Source organism: Miscanthus floridulus, chromosome 10 (genome assembly GCF_019320115.1).
Source record: "Miscanthus floridulus cultivar M001 chromosome 10, ASM1932011v1, whole genome shotgun sequence".
Taxonomy (NCBI): domain Eukaryota; kingdom Viridiplantae; phylum Streptophyta; class Magnoliopsida; order Poales; family Poaceae; genus Miscanthus; species Miscanthus floridulus.
Window position 1 is genome coordinate 114,336,546 of NC_089589.1, and position 15,179 is coordinate 114,351,724.

Below are 15,179 nucleotides of genomic sequence, written 5' to 3' on the forward strand. Positions count from 1 at the left end.
TCGGGGACCATGGGAAGTGAATTATTTTGGAGAGGGAGAGCTGAGCGAAAGGGCACAGGAAAGTACGGAGTATTTGCTTTGCTTGGAGATCATTTTTTCCCCTCCAAAATTACACATGCTTCTTCATCGTTCCTATCAAAAGTTTTTTTTTTGCTGATAATAAGCATACAGTGAAGTCAGCAAAATGAGGAGGTTTAGCATTTCTTTGAAATTTCTCCATTCCAAGCCAGGCCTCAGGTTATCCTGTTCTTTCCCTCTCTCTCGGCTTCATCACAACATAAAGAAGAAAGTTCATGCTACACTCGCCAATCTGGACTCAGGGTGGGCACATTTTAACCGAAGACCGAAAACCGAACTGAACCGAACCGAAACCGAATCGAAATGTCGGTTTTTCGGTTCGGTTTCGGTTGTTGCATTTTGGAACATCTGTTGTCGGTTTCGGCTTCGGTTTCCAGGTGGAATCCAACCATAACACCGCGAAACCGAAATCCCAAAGCGTCCAGGTGTCAGTACACGCGAACACGCCACCCCCTCCCTGGCTCCCACGTATCCTAGCGACCCAGCCCAACCCACGGCCCAGCTGACCGCATGCGTCCCTGAGAAGAGAAGTAGAGAACAACACCGTCCTCCACGTCAGCCAGCGGGGCGCGGGCCACAGCGGCAAGCAGCCCCAGGCGGCACCGAGCAGGTAGCGGCGCGTGCGACTGCAACCAGCGAGATTCGGTTAGTACGGGTTAAACCAAAAAACCGTTGTAGAAAATTGACACCGAATTCATCGGTTCCCTGTTCTTAGGAGAACCGATCGGTTTTGGATTCTTGAGAACCGAAGTTTTGCCAAACCGAACCGAAGTATTGGTTTAAACATGCCCAGTCTGAATCTAGACCCAGAATCTAGTATTTGGGCTTCTGGTTCCATTTGGGCCGGGCTTGCAGTTCCTCTTGGGCCGGTCATGAGGTCCAGCAGCTTCTGGCCTATTGCTTGGTGCCGAGTCCTCGTTTCCGCGTACGGGCTGCTTCGATGCCGACATCTTGTTTCTGCTAGAGCTAATGGGCACCGGATCCGAAGGAACAGTGACAAAAGGTAGACAACATACATTCTGCAGCTGAATCAGATAACCAGATTTGTCACGCCTCACAAACAATCTTTCATTGATATAAGAGACAGTTCGTCGGTGTACACTAATGCAGCATAAACACTGATCGAGGACAATTGTTATTAAAGTTTGATAAGCAGTCGCCAATGGGAATTCTGTGAAATAGTCACAATGACAGAGCAAAGGAGGACCAAAAAATTAAGAAAAAGAAGAACACATAAAGCACTTTATGCAGTTCACGTGCCCAGGCATTTCGCTGAAGTCAGTACCATAGTTTTTTTTTTGAGTGGATGAAGTCAGTACCATAGCTAGCATCGATGCTTGTGCACTTCGCTTGCATGCTAGGGCCCGGCCTCGGACACAGTTCTATCAGCCCTGCCCATTTCAGTGCAGCTTGGGCTACCCGTTTTGTAAACACTGAACGTGATGGACCCTCTCGTTTTCATTGGGCTGCAGAAGTGCAAGAGAAATGAATTCGGCCCAGCCCACCCCGTCCCGGCAGCGGTCACCACCAGCCTGGGGCATCGCCGGCGGATCCAGTGCCCGCCGTCGCTGATCCCGCCACTGCCAGGCGGCGGCGTCCGTTGCCTTCGACTTCGATCTCCAGTTGGCGGTATCTGTGCTGGGAGTGCCGTGATCCATGGGGCCGCGCCTTGCCACCCTAAGTAGCCAGTTGTCAGGTTGTGTTTCTTCCACGCGGAGGCGGCCAATCTGAGAGGCAATGGCGTTGGGATCTCTGGTCGGCGACGTCGAGGACCTCGTCCATTTCTGCGTAAGTGCCTTGCCGCACACTAGTCTCTTCTCATTGTAGTCTCGTAGGTCCTGTTTGGAATCGCGTACCGCGGGGAGTGAATTATTTTTCTGCTAATTTTCTATTAAATTTGTAGTACCAAAGTGGCATTCAATCGTAGCGGGTTCTCATCAGTGATTGTAGCCAATTCCGGATACTAAAAACCGACAATGCTACGAGATGTGCGCATGTTTAGCTTTACCTTGAAGGTGTAGAACACCGTATCTTTAAGAACAGAGATTTTTCCTGAAAGTTTGATGTAGTAACATTACCTGTCCCAAACTTCTTGGGAAAAGAAACGGCACACACCATACATAGTTCTGCAGTTGAATCAGACTATCAGATCTGTCACGACACACAAGCCATCTTTCATGGATACGAAATAGTTTATCGGTGTACAATGGTGTAGCTGAAATACTAAGGACAACAACAATGCTGCGTGCTTATTAAAGTTTGATAAACGATCACCAAACCAAACTCTGAAAACACGGAAGCATCAGAATGACAGACCATAGGAGGACCAAAAATTAAAGAACAAAAAGTCGAAGGTCAAATCGAAAGACATAAGGCACTTCAGTTCACACGCCAGGCAGTGAAGTCACAGGATCCTTAGCATTGATGCCTGTGCACTTTGCGTGGATGCTAGGGGTCAGCCTTGGACATTTCTATCAGTCCTGCCAAATTTTTTGAAAGAAGAATTAGCATAGCAAGACCATATAAACTTGCCTTTACCCAATTTGCCATCTCATAGATATATGACTGTCTAGACATAAACAATGGTCTGCAGGTAGCTAATAGTAGAGGACATATATAAAGGTGAATAGAAGTACCTGCTAAGGATGCATAGAACAATGAAGGCCATTTAAGTGATTGTCGAACCAAGGGGCCTGAAAGCAAGGAATAATAGCAGAAAACATCATAATTTTGACACATTATCACACATAAATGAAATGAAAAGGCACTCCACTAAACAAAGTACAGCGCTCATCAACTTAACAAACCATGAAAATGTCATCTATTTAAGGGGTGCAAAAAATTAAATCAACATATTTCTTCCACTGTTTGTGATAAGTAGAATATGTACTTACCTCCCATCCACATTGACAGTAACCTTCGGATTGTAATAGCGCGATGTGGCGGCAGCATTTTTCACAGCATGCACCGTCGCCATGGCACCTGCATCCACCTGTGAGAACTCAAGTAGCACATGGTCCAGGCTCCGCAAATGCTCAATGCCAGTCACAACGCTAGATTCATTAACGAGAAGTCCCTTAAAACTCAGTTCAAGCACTTCGACCATCGGCAACGTGGACACAAATGCCACTGATGCTGAGTGGCATCGGATGCACAGTTTCTTAAGACTGTGAAACCCTCCATGAGGGAAAGTGACTTGCTTCCAATCCTGGGGGCATTTGAGTAAAATCAAGAAATAATTCTAGTTCCCTTAAGCCAGCAATTTTACTGAGCTCCCTAATAATGCTCGAGCTATTGGTGGCACACGACAATGTCTGCAACATTTTAATCCTCCCGATTGTGGGAGGTAACTTGGCACTGCCACAGAGCAAATGCATTAGTTTTTCCAGCCTGGCAATGCTGAAGGGCAGCTCTTTCACATTCGTGGGTCTCACATCCAGTGTCTGCAGGCACCTTAACTCCCCAATAGTCTCTGGGATCTCACTGACATTAGTGCCTCTGAGGCTCAGGTACCTCAGACGCAGAAGCTTGTGCAAGCCATCGAGGCATACGGTCCTAACGTCACAGCCTTCGAGGTCCACAACACGCACCAGCCTCAGACCAGTCAAGGGAGGCGCGGTGCTGGCTGGACCAGTGACAATGATTGAGCGAAAATGGGATAAGTTATTTCGAGGCATGTTTCGATCTTTCTTGCTATTACTCTGCAGAGATAGCCGACAAATAGTGTGATATTTGTTTGCTATATGTTGGTGCTGGTCATTCACTACAGCAATAAAATTCTCTTCCCTGGATTTGTGAACAATGAAATCATGTATCACGGGGTGAACCATGCAACACTTCGGGATACCATGATGGTTCACATGCAACGGCAGCACCATGTTTCTGCTAATGAGCCCATCAAGGTAGCTTAATGCTGTTTTCTCCAAAGTTCTGTAGCTTGCATTATTGACGAGTCCTTCGGCAATCCATAGCCTCATTAGGCGCTCTACATCAACCTCGTAGTGCTCAGGAAATATGCTTAGATACAGCATAAATGTCTTGAGAATATCTGGTAGATCGTGGTAACTGAGATTGAGGAACTGCCACATATAATTTTCATCTGAACTTGATACTAATGACTTCAATTCGATCTTCTTCCATTCATGAACTGATTGATGTTGCGCTAACATGGCAGCTCTAACTATAGCAAGAGGCAGCCCTACACATTTTTTCATGATTTCGGCAGAATTATCTTTAAAATGCTGATGAAAACCCTTTACCAAAGACTTCGTTCACAAACAGTTGTTCAGAGCAGGACCCTGGTTCAGAGGCAATCGCTAGAACATAATTTGACTAAGTGTTGATCGAAGTTTGGATTTTCCTTTACAAAATACACTTACCATTCTTGGACAGTGGGAGCATAGATTAACAGATGCATTTCATCAGGGTGTACTGGGTAACGGGACAGAGATTGCTATCAAGAAGCTTCATCAAATGATAGGACTTGACGATGTGCAATTTAAGAAAGAATTTAATAACCTTATGAAGGTCCACCATAAGAATATTATAAGGTTAATTGCCTATTGCTTTGAAATACGACACAAACATGTCAAGGACGACAAGGGAGAATATGTTTTTTCTAGAATTGAAGATAGAGCCCTCTGCTTTGAATATTTTAAGCGTGGAAGCCTTGACAAGCATCTTTCGGGTAAGACATCCATGCTGCTCAATCTATTTTGACTATTTCATTTCACTTGTACATAAATGTTCTAATTGCAAGATTTCCGTTCCACTAACATTATTTTTGTTTACTTCTCTATAGATGAATCATGTGGACTTGATTGGCATATACGTTACAAAATAATTAAGGGGATATGCGAAGGTTTGGATTACCTTCATAACAACTCAAAAGATCCTATGCAACATTTGGACTTGAAACCCGCTAACATATTACTTGATGAGAATTTCATGCCAAAAATTGCTGATTTTGGCTTGTCAAAACTCTTTGGTCATACTAGAACTTATACCACAAAAACGTTCATAGGAACATGGTAAGTTGGTACCCTCGTGATCTTTTGCTAATTTCTTGTATGGTTTTTCTCACTATTGTTTAAAATCGTGTAGAGGGTACATGCCTCCAGAATACATTGAGAGACGGCGAATCTCAATGAAGTATGATGTATTCAGTTTGGGCGTTATAATCTTACAGCTAATTGCAGGACATTCAGGCCATTCCGAAAGAGATGAAGTGTCTCCCGAACAATTTATCGAGGATGTAAGATTATTTATATACCTTTTCACATTCATGATGAAGCAAGGAACCTTTATTTTTACTTCATGTTGTGCAACCATAACACCTTTCTTCTTTATGATTTACTTTCAAAGGTAAAAGAGAACTGGAAGAAAAGGTTGCAGGGGACTTCAAGTTATACATTGATCTTGCAAAAGGCATATAACCTGGAAGTAGAGACATGCGTTGAAATAGCGTTAAGGTCCGTGGAAGCAGTCCGAGAGAAAAGGCCTACTATAAGGGAGATTGTTGATAAACTGAACAAGTTAGAAACTGTGAGGAAATCACTTACAGGACAGGTATTATCATCATATTCACGACCAGTACATCATTCATATAATAACCAGAAGCAAAATGCTCTTATAATATATAATTTGTATTCCTCTATATAGTTAGCATGTGATGCTGTACGGGCTAGTAACTTAAAAGATATGAATATTAGAGACTTATTATTATAAATTTTAGGGTCAATGACTAATCAAAATCGTTTACCTTTGTTTTCTCTCATTTGCATCTATGCTAACATAATATTCATATACTTTCTTATCCATATCCAATGGTGATGGACTGTTTCTTCCAATTTCTCTATATACTTTTTCACCCCAATTCATAAAAGTCCACTTTGCATGGCATAATCGTTGGCGTTAAATATATTTTACTTGAATTTATCTCTCGTGTTCATATTCTAACAAAATTTCCATAAATACTTTATTTTTTTACTGTTGTGATAAGCTTTAGTTACAGCTACTTAACATACCTTCTTCTCCTTATTCATTTTTTTCTCCATTTGGATAGCATTTCTATGTGTGTTTGACGTCTGTTCAGTTGATACTCTTTCATTTCTGCGTAGTGTACTAGATTAATCTCATATAAAAAAAATTTCTTATCTTCCTGTTGTGGTAACTTAAGTTACCAATTGCTTAACATACTTTTTCCATCCCATTAATGTTTTTTTATCTTTGTATCACACTTTCATTTGTACACGATATATGTTGAGATGGAACAAAATCTTCAATTATATATGTATTTGGCTTGAAAATCGACATGCTCATTGCTTCATGTAGTATGTGTATAAGGTCTGCATAGTGACGCATGTTAGGCTATCTCCTACAACAACCCCAAAATATAAGACACATTCGTCCTTTGGGTAGCGCTACAGGCAAAAGGTTCAATACATATTCGGTATCTTCTCCAAGAACAAGACACAAAAGAGAATCATTTCTGCAAATGGGTTTCCAGAAGAGAGGATGCTCATATTTGGGTTGTGCCTCTCAGGCAACCCAAAATAGGTCTCCCGTATAGGTACTCTGTTGGAGGCTGATTTTTTTGTCTTTTGCTACCCATTTTGGGTTTGGGTGCCCATATGGATTCCTTGTTGGAGACAGTCTTATGGATGCATAGCTTCAGCTAGTTTTAATATATATAATGACAATGACAAATGTAAGAAATTTAGATGTAAATTTTGGGAGTTAAGTTTTATTATTTTCCACAAAGGCATATATGGATAATTTAGATGAAAATTTGATGTTACATTAGTTTATTGTACATAATGGCGGTTGTGCTTAATTTAAATCATTATTTAGGAATTAATTTAGATCATTTTAATAATGATAAAGGTGTGTATTTTTTTTAAGAAAACATAACAAATCTAATGGCTATTATTATTAATGATGAGTAGAGCCTGCCGAGTAGATGGCCAAATGTCCTTTATTTTTTTAGAATTTTTAGGATTCTTTTTTTCCTAGCGAGTCTCGTGAGCATCTATGTAGAGGTTCCATTAGGGCCACGATTAGTAATAGTAAAGTGTAGTTTATTGATTTTTTATGTGGAATCACAACACTGAACTCCAAGTTCACGATGGTGAAACAATGCTTTTGAAACACAATGATTTGTCTCGAGGCATCCTTCGAATTAAGCGGTAGCTGGAATTGGAAGCATCAGAATCTCTGTTGTTCATGTTGCAGAACTCCGAGTACAAATTGGAGCGTCTTGCGATAGACCCCCTCGAGGTGCGGTTCCCGTTCGAGGTGGACAGGGATGTATCCTGCGTGCTGCAGCTGACGAACCGGTCACCTGACTTCGTCGCGTTCACCGCGCTGGCGAACCAGTCCAGGTACCGCACGGTACCGGACAGGGGCGTCATGCCGCCGTCGTCCAAGCTGTACGTCGTCGCGACGCTGCAGGCGCAAGGGAGCCCGCCGGCCAACATGCGGTGCGACGACTTGTTCGTCGTCCAGAGCGCGATGGTGATCCGCCGCCGTGAGGGGCAGTGCCGCAGTCGTCGACGACGACGTTGTGGAAGGCCTCGAAAATATGATGGGCGAGGCGGTGGAAGAGGTGAGGATGCCGATTGTTTACGTGGCGATAAGGGAGCAGCAAGACACCAACTCATAGAAAGCGCCCGCATGCCTATCTGTTTTACTTATATTCTTCTATTCAAAGAACAGTGATATGATTGATCGAAAAAAAAGAACAGTAATACGAATTTATGTTTGTATTTTTTTTGTTTAATAAATTGTCACATGCGTGAGCAAGCATGTGGCCACCAAAACACACTACTATAAAGCAGATTTTCGGAGATAGAATAAGAGCCTCTTTGGCAGGGCGGGCTTCAGCTCCAGCTTCAGCTCCTGCAGGAGCTGTGCCAAACGCCTGTTTTGAAAAAGGCTCCACATAGGGAGCCGGTCAAGAGCCGGAGCCTTTTTTTTGCCTACGCAGGAGAAGCCTAAAAAACGAGCTTCACGCGGTTCCTTGCTGTGGGTTCATGTCGTCTAGTGCGAAGGAGCTGTTTTGGCAAACGTTTTCCAGAACAGCTTCAGCTCCTCCAGAGGAGCTGCTCCTTCAGAGGAGCCAGAGCCGGAGCCATTTTCAGAGGAGCCAGAGCCCTGCCAAACATGCCCTAAAACTGATTTTTTTTTAGGCAGACGACACACCAGCCTCTCCTTTAGAGTTGAGTCTTTGTTTTAAAAAGATGAGTATATATTGCTGGTCACTAAGCTTGGTAGGTCCCAATCTTCCATTTTTTCCTTAAACATGTTCTGGGCTCTTGAACTAGGCTAAATAAATTTCGACCCGCTCCATATGTCAACGTGGAATGTGACTCAATGCTGATGTGAATCTGACATGTTGGATCCGTTAACTAAACTGGCATGACGGTACCATCTAGGTCCTAAACTTGCTAAATGTGCAATGCAATATACCTAAACTTGCATAATGGTACCATCTAGAACAATAAGTGAAGGGACCATGACGCCTATAAGAAGGATGAATTAGACAACTTTTAACTTAACAACCAACTAAAACCCACTTATCAAATCCGCCGCAAGATTCTATCTAGATGTACACTAGAGCTCCTGCCGGATCCATGCTAGTCCCCAGAGCAGATGCGGCACCACTGCCACACTGCATCCTAACCGACATCCCGATCGGCCTCAAGAACGCTGCGGCTTCCTACCAATACATGCTTTGCATAGCTATGACGGCTGTAACCGATCTCAGCACCCTCGATAACAAGGCCGGGGACAAAGGACATTGCGATGATGGATCCAAGCAGATTCGTCGTGATGGTAAGCATCCATAGCCTTGACGACGGAAGCGAGGGATCTGAAACCCTCAACGGCACTGACCTTGCCGTGTACATTCCTTACGAGGTTTCAAACTAGGACGATGATGGGCTGTTTCGCGGCTGGGCGATGCCCCGGTCGTGGCGAGGGTGAATGTCTTGGGGACCCTCGGGCAAAGGGTGGTGTTCTCCCTGATCTGGCTGTTCGTTCAGATTACCCTCGACAGCGGCGTCGTGGAGGGGACGCACGAAGTGCCCAAGCTCGGCACTCAGGTCGATAAGTTCAGGAGGCTGGCCTCGCACGGCATCATCGACAAAGACCTCAATTATTCTGAACGGCTAGGATCCAGTGTATTAGATGGGGCCGATGCTAGTTATAACGTGGTTGAAAACTGTAATACGTTGCGATCACAGAAGGGAACAGACAAAAGAAAGCAGAGAGCATTTATTTGTTTGAGAAAAGGGACATATATAGCCGCAGTGGAGTGGAGTACTGCAACTTGGGCCACTCGAAGGCATGTGCATGAGCCAGGGGATGACGTGTCAAGAACTAGTTAGCTGTGATAACGTGCATCACATTTCTCGTTACCAATATTCACATCACCGTATCTATTAAACCATATATCCAATTTAAAATCCGATTGAACCTCTGTGTTCCTTATAATTAAATTTACAAATTGAGATAACAACATGTGGACCCCACATAAAATGCAATGGATGGTTGTGATAATGTGTGTGCCTTTTGTCATTACGAATATTCAAATCACTAAATTTATTTAACCATATGTTCAATTTATAATCCGGTTGAAGCTTTATGTTCCTTACAATTAAATCTACAAATCAAGCCAATATTAATTATGTTTTGATGTAAAATAAAATAACAACATGTGCACCCCACATGAAATGCTATGAATGGTTGTGATAATGTGCATCTCTTTTTTCGTTTCAAATATTTAAATCACTATAATTATTAAACAACACAACCAATTTATAATCTGATTGAACCTTTATGTACCTTACAATTAAAACTACAAATCCTGACCAATGTTGATTAAGTTTTGATGTAAAATGAAATAACAACATCTGGGCCCCACATGAAACGTTCAAAGCTTTTATACATTAACTACAAGGAAAAAAACCCTAAACGCTGAAACCCTTAACCCTAAACTCTAAACCCTAAAAACCCTAAACCCTAAAACCCTAAACCCTCAACCCTCAACCCTAAAATCTAAACAATAATCCCTAAAAGCCTAACCCTAAACCCAAAAATCCTAAACCCTAAACACTAAAACCCTAAACCCTAAAACCTCTCTTAACCCTAAACCCTAAACCCTAAAATCCTAAACCTTGAAACTCTAACCTCTAAAACCCTAAACCCTAAAACCATAAACCCTAAAACCCTAAACCCTAAACCCTAAAACCCTCATCCGAAAACCCTAACCATTAAACACTAAACCGTAAAAGCCTAAACCCGAAACCTAAACCCTACACCCTAAAACCCTAACCCTAAACCCCAAACCCTAAAACCTAAACCACTAAAACCCTAAACCCTAAACCCTAAACCCTAAACCCTAAACCTAAAACCCTAAAAACCCTAAACCGTAAAACCCTCAACCCTCAACCCTAAACCCTAAAATTTAAACAATAAACCCTAAATCCCTAACCCTAAACCCTAAAATCCTAAGCCCTAAAATCCTAAACATTAAACACTAAAACCCTAAACCCTAAAACCTCTCTTAACCCTAAACCCTAACCATAAAAATCCTAAACCCTAAAACCCTAAACACTAACCGTAAACCCTAAAACCCTAAACCCTAAACCCTTAACCCCAAAACACTAAACCGAAAAACCCTAAACACTAAACCCTAAACCCTAAACCCAAAACCTAAACCCTAAACCCTAAAACCCTAAACCCTAAACCTTGAACCCTAAAACCCTAAATGCCTAAACCCTCAACCCTAAAATGCAAATCGTAAATCCCTAAACCCTAAACATTAAACCATAAACCCTAAAATGTTAAACCCTCAACCATAAATCCTAAAGAAAGTACGACACATCAATGCTCACCTCGACGCAGAAGGCGAAGGAAGAAAGAAGCGTTGGATCGCTGAAAACATATGGCCTTATATGAAGAAATTTTTTGCTAAAACTTTATATTATTCTTTGCATCATAATGTCCTTAAATGAAAAAACCCAAATCTATAAAATTGTGGTTCTCATATAGGATTGCAACTTTTATATAAAAATATCTTCATTTGACACCGTACAAGAAAGATATAATTTTTCTAAGGTGAAAAGTGCTTGTGCGCGATTAATATGCTACTCAAACTTTATATTATTTTTTAAGCATCTTAATTACCTAAAATAAAAAAAAAACTCAAAACCATAAAGTTGTAGATGTCATCGAGGGCTACAACTTTTATATAAAAAGTACCTTCATTTAACACCATACAAGAAATATATGATTTTCCTAAGACAACAAACACTAGTATGACATTAATATGCTGCTGAAACTTTTAATTATTTTAAATTAACTGAAAAACTCAAAACTAGAAAGTTAGACCTCGTCGAAAGATATAATTTCATATAAAAATTGCTTCAAAACTTTATATATGGATACTTGTTATTGCGAATATGCTTGATGTATAAAAGTTATGGCCATTTCTTGTGGGGCCCACATGTTGTTGTTTTATTTTACATCAGAAACTATTCAATATTAGTCTTGATTTCTAGATTTAATTGTAAGGAGCACAAATGTTTAATCGGAATATAAATTAGATGTATGGTTTAGTAAATACGGTGATTTAAATATTTATAATGATAAATGTTAGATAGGTAACGCAAGCAATAAATGAATACACTGTACACATGCTATAGCCATGCTTGCCTAACTATACAACAGCTGCAGCCTGCAGCTTTATTTCGGCCTGCTGTGGAGACGAACCAGCTTAAGGTGTTGTTATGAGTGGCTGTCCCATCGAATATTTGATACATGTATAGAGTATTAAATATAGACTAATTATGAAACTAATTATATAGTTTGTAACTAATTTGCGAGGCGAATCTTTTAAGCCTAATTAGTCCATGATTTGACAATGTGGTGCTACAGTAAATATGTGCTAACGATGGATTAATTAGGCTTAAAAAATTCATCTCGTGGAGTACTGACGGATTATGTAACTTGTTTTTTTCTTAGTATCCGAATACCCCATGCAATATCCTCCCGACACACCTCCTCAATTTTAGTCACTGGATCCAAACACCACCTAAGTAACAAGTGGAAACACTAATGAACAAACCGCGCACGAATCGTAAGGAACATCCTACGGGATTTGACAGGGAGGATACTGTTGGTATTTATTAACTTATCACTCATTTTAAGTAGCTGAAAGGATCAAGATGCTCAAGATGGGGTGAATTGGGTTAATTCTAAATTTTCTTGCAATAATTAAATCCAACGGTTAGCCCAATTAACCACTTGTGCCTAGAAAAGTGTTTCTATTACTCTAACGCACAAAAGGACTTGCAACATATATTCCAAACTTACTCTAGCATGGCAATTCTAGGAATGTAAAAGACAAGAATTGAATTGCTCAAAGTAAATAGAGAGAGAGGAACGCGGCGATGTTTTGCCGAAGTATCGGAGAGTCGCCACTCTCCACTAGTCCTCGTTGGAGCACCCGCGCAAGGGTGTAGCACCCCCTTGATCCGCGCAAGGATCAAGTGCTCTCTACGGGTTGATTCTTCGACACTCCGTTGCGGCGAATCACCCAAAACCGCTCACAACTTGAGTTGGGTCACCCACAAGCTCCGCCGGATGATCACTAAGCTCCCAATCACCACCAAGCCGTCTAGGTGATGGCGATCACCAAGAGTAACAAGCACGAACTCTCACTTGACCACGCGAAGCCTAATGAGAACGGTGGATGCACACTTTGCTACTCTTAATTCACTAATGAGGGCTCTCTTTGGATTCTCAAATCTCAAACACCTCACTAGGACCTTGCACTTCTTGGCACTCACAAACGTGTTTCTCAGCTGTTGGAATGAGCAAAAGTACCCCCTCACACGAAGGGATCAAGTATTTATAACAGCGGCTGAAAAACAAACCGTTATGTGCCTCTGCGGGGTGACCAGACGCTCCGGTCAGTTCAACCCGCACACCAGTGTTTAAGTGATGACCGGACGCTGGCAGGGTCCGGTCAGCACTGACCGGACGCGTTCGGTCACATTTCTCCCTCACTGGATGCCTACTGTACTTGACCGGACGCTGAACCCCCATGGTCCGGTCAGTACTGACTGGACGCGTCCGGTCGCAGATTCTCTTCTCTGGAACCTTACTGGAGTCGATCGGACGCTGGCCCTCAGCATCCGGTCATATGACCTCCAGCGTCCGGTCACACCAGACAGTTACACCTTGGTCAAATGAACTGACCGGACCCTACGGCCAGCGTCCGGTCGCACCGGAGCCAGCATCCGGTCAGTATTTGACTCTCCATTGACTTCCAATTTTCGATCATTTGTGAATAAAGTTTGCTCCATAGGATCAAAGGGCTTTGTTGGAGCTACCTAGTGCTAGACTTAGCAAGTGTGCACCACACCTAACTCACTAGACTCACCTAGGTCAAGCTACCCGTCTATACCCCCCTTAATAGTACGGCCAAAGGAAAAACAAAGTCCTAAACTACTCTAAGTGTCTCTCCAACTCCAATCGACACTTAGAACTAGTCATCCTTAACCTTGTCGTCTATCCTTGAAAACCGAAACGATTTCCATCGTAGGGGCATGACATCCACTGATCGCCCAATCGATCTCCATTACCATGACCTAACTTAATTGCCTCTGCAAAACACACGTTAGTCATAGTAATCTTGTATTGTCATTAATCACCGAAACCCAATTAGGGGCCTAGATGCTTTCAATCTCCCCCTTTTTGGTGATTGATGACAATACCACCTCGAGTATGTAAAAGAGTTGAGGTTTTTGATATGCTTGGTTCATATAAGCTTTTGTCAATAAGAACAAAAGAGTTAGGCAAGCTTATATGACCCAAGCCAACACAATGTACTCAAAAGATATGAATTAAGCATGAGTACAAATAACAAAGCTCATTTGCATCGGAGTATAAACGCGGAAGCAAAGCAAATGAGCATGGCATAAGTGATATGACATATAAATAATTCAAAGTAGAGAGCACATGTCACATATCACAATCACGTAGATATCACTATCACATAGATATAAAAGTATGCATGAAGATAAAACACACGAATGCATAATAATAATAGTTTATCACACAAATAAAACTCCAAATGTATATAAGTATAAGCTAATAGATAACTAAGCTCCCCCTAAATGTTGCGCCCCCTGAGTCTACATACTCGAACCCTCTCCCCCTTTGGCGTCAAACACCAAAACCTAAGGGTCGGTCGGCGGGGCGGCAGCGGACGAGTCGGGCGCTGAAGTACGAGGAGCAAGCGTGAACTGGGCGCCATCATCATCTAACCCGAAGCTCTGTACTAACTGACCCTCTGAAGCAGGAAGTGTCGCTGAAGCGGTCTGGGTCTGAGCTGGGGCAGATGCTGCCTGAGATGCTGCTGGTACATCTGTCGTAGGATCTGATGATGCGACAGAAGAAGGAAGCCTCTGAGTCGTCACAGCGACGGGAGCTGCTATAGAAGGGCCTGGGGCATACATGTGTGGCGGTGTAGGCATCCCTATCAACTCGCTGAAAGATGCTCCAAGACTCCTAGAGACTGACGTGTCAGGCACAAAGAGCGAGGGTGACTAGTCCGGTGTGAAGCCCGTCTGAAATGGAGCGAACTGCGGGGCTACTACGGGTGAAGATAACCACTAGGACACCTGTACTAGGGGTGAAGCAAACTGAGCTGGAGGCTGTCCCTGACTCTAAAGCCCACTGGGCTGTACTGCTAGAGTCGTCGAAGTGATGGCAGGCTGATCGAGCTGGGGCGAAGGCTGTGGCTGTGGGGCCCCAAGTGCTGTCACTACATGCTGCATGAGTAACTACTGCTGGTGCATCTGCTGCTGCTGCTGCTGGAGGACCTGCTACTACTTCTGGAACTCGTCCTAACAAGCCTAAAACTGTGTGAAGTTAGCAGCTGTGTCCTGTGCCTATCTAGCCTGGTCCTGCTGCATCCGCTCAAGTATGGCAATGAAAGCGGGGTCCGTCTGTGGTGCAGGTGGAGCTGAGCTAGAACTACCGGCCTCATGGTCATGTCGACGTGGAGGCATCTGAGGTATAGCCTAGTA

At 42.8% G+C, this 15,179-nt stretch overlaps 1 pseudogene; it reads left to right on the top strand.

Moving 5' to 3' along the window:
* The first annotated feature begins 1,605 nt into the window (after positions 1–1,605).
* Positions 1,606–14,933, top strand: LOC136489344 (cysteine-rich receptor-like protein kinase 44; annotated as a pseudogene).
* Positions 14,934–15,179: the final 246 nt, after the last annotated feature.